The 9,620-nt window shown below is 34.7% G+C and overlaps 1 protein-coding gene across 3 annotated transcripts in view; it reads right to left on the bottom strand.

Annotated features, from left to right (window-relative positions):
• Spock3 (sparc/osteonectin, cwcv and kazal-like domains proteoglycan (testican) 3) overlaps positions 1 to 9,620 on the bottom strand; it is a 394,510-nt gene that overhangs the window by 342,997 nt on the left and 41,893 nt on the right. The window lies entirely within an intron of this gene.

The following is a 9,620-nucleotide window of genomic DNA, read 5'->3' as shown; positions in this document are numbered from 1 at the left end:
ACATCTAAAGAAATCACCAGCAGAGTAAAACGAAAACCCACAAACCTGCAAAACATTTTAGCTGAGTGTCCCTCTGACAAAGGGCTTCTATCTAGAACACATAAAGAATTAAAGAATTAAAAAATATCAACCCCCCCAAAATTCAAAGACCCAATCCAAAAATGGGCAGCTGATATGAATACACACTTCTCAGATAAGGAAATACAAATGGCAAATAAATGCATGAGAAAATGTTCAACATTAGTCACTTGAGAAATGCAAATTAAAACAACACTGAGATTCCACCTTACCCCAGTAATAATGGCTAGTATTAAGAAATCAACGAATAACAAATGCTGGCGAGGCTGTGGAGAAATAGGAACCTTTTCCACTGCTGATGGGAACACAGACTGGTGAAACCACTGTGGAAATCAGTTTGGAGAGTTCTCTGAAAACTAGGTCTAGGGGTCCCATTCAACTCAGTTATTCCCCTTCTAGGTATTTTCCAAGAAGGATCTAAAAACATCACATCACAGCAATATATGTGCAACTATGTGCATAGCAGCACAATTTGTAATTGCTAACTTGTGGAAGCAACCCAAATGTCCACCCACTGAGGATTGGATAAGAAAATCGTGGTAGTTTTATAGAATGGAATATTACTCAGGTATAAAGAAAGAGAAACTCGGGGCCTTTATAGGTAAATGGTCAAAACTAGAGACCATACTCATAAGTGAAATAAATCAGACCTGCATGTGCAAGCACCACATTGTTTCAGTAGTGTAAAATCTGAAAGAGTTAATTTAAACTAGGAGGTATGATAGACATTGTGAAATGATAGGAAAGTACTCAAGGGTAAAGGGCAACTGGGATGTAGGAAAAGAGAAGGGAAAGAAGGAGAAATTTTGTATGTATGTATATACAGAATAGTTAACATAGTTGTTTTACCGTCTTCTATTTCTTTGCTGAAAGAAACTCTCAATAAGTCCTTGATTGATCAATATTGCATGTCTCTATCTGTTTTCATGAGAAACCACTTTGAAGATATCAATATGTAAAACAACAAGCATTGCTAATTCCCTACCAGTTTGTTTGTAACTCTGTATTGTCTCTACTGTTCTTTTGCTGTTTTGTGTAAGGTTGTCTGTCTGTTACTGTTTTCCTCCTTTTATTTTTAAAATAAAAAAGCAAAAAAAAATTTACTTATGTGTATATAGATCGTATATAAAACTATACATAGGTATTTGCATATAACTATATATACTTATATATATGCTATATATAATATACACATATGTTTCTATAAATATGTTATGGCAGGTATTGGAATTGCAATGGACTGCCTATATTACTTTCTTTAACACAGGCACAAACAGTGACATAGTACTTTTTAGGAGGTTGGTGCAACAGTGTTTAATTATGTAGTGTAGGCTGGCCTTGAACTCACTATGTATCCCAGGCAGAAAGGTGATCCTCCTGTCTCAGCCTCTCAAGTGCTGCGATTAAAGGCATTCACCACCATTTCTGGCTAAATGGTAGTATATTTAACAATAGTAGAATAATATTAAAATTGCTAAAGTTCAATCCAAAGTTTATTCATTTCTCTTGTTTGTGCACAAGCCACTCCTTCATTATTATAAATATAAATAAGTCCATTGTCTAATTAATGTGTCCCATATAAAATGTCAGAATAAATCAACATGAATTTTGCAAACTTTACAACCACTGTAAATGTCTCAGATCTCTGAGGAACTCACAAAGGCAGCTCTGGAAATGTTGTGCTATTTTAATATTCTCTGGCAAAAATAATCAGAGAAGGATGTCCTGTAAAGGCAATATACACATCATTTGTTTTCATTCAGTTATTTAACAAACATTTGCTCTATGGCCATGACAAACTACACGCATTTGCAAGCAGAGTTAGTGATAAAAGTTAACATTAACTGAGCAATTTCAAAGGGAAAGGCATTGATGGAAACCCTTCACTTGAATTGTCATTAAATCCTCGCTACCATTACCTAATGATTCCACTCTGACTAATGAAAGAACAGAAGCCCATAAGAGCATGCTGCCAAGGTCACACAGTTAGAGAGGGGAAGAGCTTATCTTTGAACCAGGCAATTGAGCTTCGACCCCCAGGTCTGGAACACTGGTTTCTATCAATTTTATAAGTTTATCCTTTTATAAGAAAACTTGATAAAGAAAATAATCAATCATCTGGAAACTGAAAATTCGTCAGAAAGGACATCATGTTTTGGAATGTGAGTTAAGGGTCCAGTGTAGAGAAGGGTCACAGATAATTGTTCAAAATCGTCAAAGTTCAAGGTTTGGATTATTCTATTTACTGGCTTAGAAAAATCAAAGGACAGTAGAGGGCTCTGAATTATAGCTGAAAAATCACATCAACTCCCAGGATTCATAAAGAAAGATAAATGGAGTGAGAGGAAAAGGACAAAAAAAGCAATGATTTTCAAGCAACAAAGGAAAAAAAACAGCAGACATTATCAATGGCAGAGAAAATTCAGACTGATTTTCTTAACTGTCAGGTACCTAATTCCATAAGTTTTTCAGTTGCAACAATGTTTGCTACGAACAGAAACCTGACATATTAAATGATTAAGTTGGAAAGAGAGGATTTATTTATTTCACAAATGATTTATGTTATTCTAAGAATCCAGTTAAATATTGAATGTGTTGAGATCTGAAATTACACAATTTTACAGAACTATATTTATTCATTCAGTTTTAATTTTGGGGACTATATTTGTGAAATAGTCTTGGTTAGCCAGTCTATCATTATAGTTGAATGACATATAGAAGGATCCAGGAAGAAAGAGACCTGGCTTCAGAGTGTTCCTAAAGTACTCATCTAAAACTAGCAAACCACTTTCCATTAAGAAATCGTAGAAAAGGCTCTTAGCTTTTCAGGCTTCACCAAATCTTGTTTTAAACTGAAAGAATGATATTTACAATAAAGTAGACAATATGATAATCTACTCATTGAAAGTGTAAAAGTGTATATTTTCCCTCAATCATTTGAATAGTTGAGAAACCAACAAAAATTTAATTAGAGCAAAATAAGGAGACAGACCTCAGGATATAAGCATGTTGGGAAAGTTATTATTACTATTCTTCAGTTACACTAAGTTCTCTTGAAATCTATACCATTTTAGTTCTTCAGAATAAAAGAACATTGTCATACTGGAAATCCCTCTCAAGATCTGATCCATTTCTATTCGCTTGAATGTGAAGAGATAAATAAAAAGATCTGAAAGTGTATTAAAAGGAAAAATCAAGAAGAAAAGGAAAAATTTTCATATAATTGACAAAGCAATAGAAGAAAATAAGGCACATAAAGGGTGCTAAAAAGGATGATGCACAGAGATAAGAAGTATGAATGAGATTTGCCCACAGCGGCTGTGACATATGAAAAAGAAAAGCTAACAGAAGCAGCAAAAGCAACTGCCTGTGCCTAGTTCCCAGGCAGCAAGCCTGTGCAGGCCTGTTTGGAATCTGTATATAAGAGTCAGTCCAGAGCAGCACTAAGAGTCTGGCAATGAGAGAAAACAAAGGAAGGAGCAGAGTACAACCTATGATGTGTTTGTGAATCCAGCATATGCTTCTTCAAATGACAGCTACTCTACAGTTGTAATTTCTTCACTTCAACTGTCTTGCTCTTCAGTGTCTCAATACCTATCTTTTACATAGACTACAATGAATTACAGTTTGACAGTCTAGGTTTAAAAACACTCTGATAACATGTTTTATACCCAACAAAGAGACTGCCACTTACAATAACTAACTAGCTAACTAATTAACTAAATAAATAATTACTTCTTTAGTGAAAGAAATTGCCCAGTTTAATTTTCACACAAGCTGAAAACCAACAAGTTGCTATTCACTGAAATAGGATTTCTAATCATTGTATAGCCTTTCTATTATTTAAACTATTATGCATAGCTATAAACATGGTATTTTATAAATATATGAGATCCCAGATTAATTTCCCCCAATTTTTTCTAATCAGCTAATTTAAGTTTTACTCAAGAGGAATGTATCTTTTAAACATCAGTTACAATTTAAAATAAAGAATTTAAAAAGAGAATATATACAGTCATGAACCACATAATAATATTTTGGGCAATGATGCTCCATATACAACCATAGTCCCTTGAGATTATAATGGAGCAGAAAAAAACTGCTATTACCTTGTGATGTTGCAGTCATTAGACTGTCATAGCACAATGGATTACTTAAGGAATCCTGGTGAAAATGAACCTATTTCACTCCTAGACATTTGAAAGTCTAGCAGTGCAACTATGAGCAGTACATAATACGTGGAGTGATAGTAAATGGTTATACTACCAGTTTAGGTGTTTACTATACTCTATTTTTCATCATTAGTTTAGAATGTGCTCCTTCTACGTATAAGAAAAGCATTTACAGTAAACAGTATGCATGTAGTGGCCTCATCTAGCTCATGGTTGCAAAGTCTCTTGATTGCCACATTTTCTCTAGTGCTTGCTTTAATTATGTGTTGTTTTCTTCACCTTGACCCGGGATGCCACAGGTTGTCGGGTACCTAAATGTCTAGTACATGATATGTTATCTAGTTTTGTGTAAGGATATCCTGTGATGTTTACACAATAAAATCTCCTTGCAGATGTGTTTCTCAGAATGTGTTCTCATAGCTAAATTGTATAAGATTACACATGTATATATGTTAATTAAAAACATCAAGGCCTTTCAGTGTGTAAAAAGAATCTGGTTCATCTCTCATTAAAAAATCAGGAAATTTGGCAAAATTTCAGAGCTCATACTTTATGAATATCAAATTATTTTAAACATTTCATGTATGAAATATTAAAAAATCTTGCTTACTCAATCACAAAAATGGATTTTTTATTTCCTTTTCATTATTTTTTACACCAATGAAGCCAGAAATATACAGAGCCATGCACAAGGTAAGTGTCTTGTTCTTCATCTCAATCATTCATTAGCACCAGATATTTGCAGTCCAGGAAAGTAGCTCAGGTTTCTGTTTTATTTGCCTTAAGTTATATTTTTATGGCTTCTACTTTCATTCCTCAGAATGTACGGCCAGGAGTGGATGCCCATGAGCACTTTGTTTATCTATGCAGAAGTGGCACTCCATTTGGTGCTGCAACAAAATTGAAACATCTCCATTTTTACTTTCATTATTTTCTGCTTTCTCTATTATGGTGCGTCCAATCATTGCTATTACAGCTTCTCAATATATATGTAAATAGTTTGCACAATATTGCCTCACATATTTTATGTTCCTTTGCATTTTGTAACTTCTCTTCCTGGTATTTTAAGCCTATATTTCCAACTGTGGTACGTGATAAAAATTCTTTCAAGTGTTTTCCTTGTTTTGCTTGTACTAAGCCAGTGCTCTGAATCCAAAGGATGCTTTTTAGACATGTTTTTGAATTCTTCATATTACTGTCTAAAATTATTTAACAGTGACAATGATAAAAACTCTATTTTAAAATGAACAGCATTGCAGCTCATCTTCAATATTTTTTTATGAATTTAAGCTTCTTTCTGTTAACTGACATTTTTAAGTGCCTACTAAGTGACAGGTGTTTCTCTGAGGGCTGAAGTTTCAAACAGTAATGATGTGTAACTTCAGGAATGTCAGAATTTATTGAGAAAGGCCAAAAAAAAAATAAGAGAAAGGGGAGAAAGAATATGAGGAAAAAGAAGAAGAAAATAATGATTTGGAGGCTGAGGAAGGAGGATTACAAGTTCAAGCTTAGCATGGGCAACTTAAATTAGTGAAACACTGTGTCAAAAAATAAGAAGGGTTGATGATGTAGTTCGGTGTGAAGGACTTTGATTCATTCTCTAGTAACACACACACACACACACACACACACACACACACACACACACACATGAAAGGGAAGGGAGAATCAATGTTTATAATTTAATATGACTATTGCTGAGATAAAAGTCAGCCTAGATTCAGGAAGCCACGAATGCCTAAGGTGTTTTAGAACTATTTCACGGATGGAGCTGACCTTGGAAGAAAGCAGAGGTCAGCAATTCTAGGCAGAAAGATAAGTTGGAACACAGGCAGTTTGTAATATGTATAAATTCAAATTAAGTTTTTCTAATGATTTTCCTCATGAATTCCAATATTTGCTTGTATGTTTTTGTTGTTCAATCTAATAGCTTTTCAGATGAAGCAATAACATTTTATTCATCACTTCTTTATAAAAACAATTCAGTGGAACAGACAATCCAAATAAAATCCAATCGTATGAATGGTATATGTATTTGTATTTGCTCTGTCCACTCTGGGTTTGCTATTACTTATGAACTGCTTGAACCCGTACAGAAAAGAGCAGTTTTATTGCAAATGTTATTGAATAATTGCATTGTTTTTTAAAGATAATAAAACTGTGTAATTAAAATACTGATGTATTTTATCTTACATGTAAAAAAATATTTTGAAGACATATTCTTTTGCAAACCTCATTCTAACCTTGTGATTTTACTACGAGTTGAACTACAAATGTTGAAAAAAAATCAAGCAAGTTCATTGAAATATTGCACTGATCAAAAATAGACTGGAATTTACAATTACTGATTTTTCATATTCCACAATGAAACAAGGGAGAAGTCCGCTATTGAAGTGTAGCATTCAGAGAAGTTCCTAGGGGTCAGTGAGGCCAGATACTAGAGAGTAGATGCTGACATAGAACTGAAAGGAAAGAAATGAAAGTAAAGGTTGTAGGGTAGAAGCTAAGTCTCTCAACATCAAGGAAGATGTCAGGCCTGGAGATGTGGTAGCTACATGGGTAAGCTTTAAAGTTTCTTTCAGTTTTCAAAAATTATGCAAACTTTGGCACACACACACACACACACACACACACACACACACAAATACAATAGACAGATATAGACACACATACATACCTGAGAGATATTTCTTTTAGGAGAAACCTTTTTTTTAATACATATTTTTAAATAAGCCCTTGGGTTTTAACCCTTGATGATCCAAGATAAATTTAATGTAAGTCAGATTTCAGTGGTAAATATAATTTTTCTGCTTTTCCTGTAGTATTTTACAGCTGCCATTTGGTACATAGACATGTTTTCTTTTTCTTGTCTTCCTTTTTATTTCTGGCCTACAGCAATCAGAATTATCGAGGATGCTCAACATGATGAATTAAACTTATATTTATTCAGACTTTGTGAGCAAACACAAATGATTTGAAGAACCGATACCACTAAAGGAAATTCTCTACAATTATACTAACATGTTATTTTTAGAACTATTCAGTTGTCATTTCCCATAATTGAGGCTGTATCTCAACGCAGAATCAATTGTACCACATTTTATTAAACCAATAAGTCATGGTTCCTCTGCAACATGGCACATGCCCAATTGTACTGCCTCTTAGAAGAACTACTTTGGTTCAGTGAAATTCACGGTTAAAATTAATTCTTACTTACTTTGTTGTCTCTGAGCATATGGTCATTGCTTTTAAGTTCAAAGAACTTATTTTAAATGCACATAACAAAGATTATGGAGTGTTATGTCTCATGAAATTCATACGTTGAAGGTGGAACCCTCAGTACCTCATGGTGCGGCTTTACTTGAAGGACTCTTTACAGAAGTGATCAATGTAATGCAGTATCACTAGGATGTGCCCTTATCCAGTACAACCAACATCTTCATAAGAATGGGAAATGTGGACACACAAACCTGCAGTGAGAAAAGGATAAGGACAGAGGAAAAGGCAGCCAAAGCAATGAGCCTAGAATAGTTCTTTCCCTCACAGTCCTTAGAAAGAATCACCTCTACTGACAACTTCATTTTCACTTCTAGGCTTCAAAAACTTGAATTACTAAATTTCTCCTACTTAAGTTACTCTATCTATGCTAATTTCCCAGGTCAGCTCTAGCAAACAATGCAATAATATCAACAGGTATAAAGCTTTTATACTGTAAAAGTTTCAAATTGCTACTATACCAAATTGCTATAAATGTAAATGCTTAAGAAAGAGGAATTGGTACCTTACAATTCCAGAAGTTAGAAGTCTCACAGGGGCTAAAGCTATGTCATTGGTAGCATGATGGAGGCCTACCTTGGACCCAAAGACAAGTCAAGACAATTTTCTACCTCAGAAACTTAATAATGTCTGCCAAGTCCTTTTCCAGGTATGACCTGGCCAGATATGACCATCACTGGCCTATCAGTAATATATGTAGTAATTAGCATGCTAGACTCAACGACAGAGACAAAGCATCTGCAAAGTGCTTCTTAACAAGACTGTGTGGCACATGTATTTCTATACAAGCCAGCCTCACATAAAGCATCTTGAGGAAAGAGCTAAGTGAAATTAAACAAAAAGCAGTAGCACAGCAGGATTTAAGAAACAGAGCTCAGGAAGTGTGAGCAGGTAGAATACAAAGGAGACATCACAATGGAGACTGAGAAGCAGAGCCTGGAAGTTCTGTTCATGGAGAGGTGTGTGTGTGGCAGCAGAATTAGCTGGACATTGAGAGACACACAGAAGAGCAGAGGCTGTGGTGTTTGGGCGAGGAGGACAAAGTACTCATCTGAGCAGGGGCCTAGAGTTAGTGTCAAGTCACAAGCAGAAACTCGAGTTTAATTTCCATAAATGCAAAAACAGCATAGATAGAATTTTGAAAGAGAGCTTTATAACCACAGGCAGGTAAAATGAGTTCGTAAAGCAAGGCACGCTGACACCTAAGTACTAAAGTCATCCCATTTTCATAAAGCATTCTCAATTTTGTAAACTGGTCTCATTTTTATGCACACAATGATAATTTTTTTTTTTTTTTTGGTACCAGGAATCAAACTCAGGACCTTGTGCTTGCCAGGCAGGCGCTTATGCCAGGGAGCTATATCCCTGGCCACAATGATAAATTATGCTGATATTTTAGTGTTTATACTTTAAAGACCAATAACCTAATTAATCATTCCTTAACATTTTATAATAAACAGAAAAACATGTAAGGTTGATTTAAATTATCTATTACAGGTCCAGTAATCTAGGTATTTAAGAAAGATTGGTTTGAATTTAAGAAACCATGGCTTGACATTTTTAGAATAAGAACATCCATATAAAAGATAAAATTTTGTTTTTAAAAGTGTATGTTATAGCCAGGCTTTGTGGTGCACATCTGTAATCTGTAATCCCAGAACTCTGGGAAACAGAGGCAGAAGAATCCCAAGTTCCAGCCAAACCTGAGTAGCGAAATGAGATCCTATTTGAGAAGTAAAATAAGGCCTTGAGATGTTGCCCAGTGCAAAGATCCTAGGTTCAAACCTCAGCACACATGCACACACACACAGGCACACACACACACACATGTTATGACAAATATTCAGTGTGATTCAGAGTTAGTAAATGAAAATATTACCATTACATCCAAATTATAAATGTACAAGTTATTAAAGTTTACATTAAAATTATGTTAGGGTCATCTAAATTTTTATAACTTGAATCACTTTGAACAGGGTCAATCCATTACACGTGGGTTCATATTTATTTGATTTATTAAAAGATAACTTTAGGGGCTGGGGATTTAGCTCAGCGGCAAAAGCGCCTGCCTGGCAAGCGCAAGGTCGTGAGTTC

Source organism: Chinchilla lanigera, unplaced genomic scaffold, assembly GCF_000276665.1.
Source record: "Chinchilla lanigera isolate Chin_1 unplaced genomic scaffold, ChiLan1.0 scaffold00002, whole genome shotgun sequence".
NCBI classification, from domain to species: Eukaryota; Metazoa; Chordata; class Mammalia; order Rodentia; family Chinchillidae; genus Chinchilla; species Chinchilla lanigera.
The sequence above is the reverse complement of the archived record's forward strand: the minus strand, read 5'-3'. Positions and strand labels throughout refer to the sequence as shown.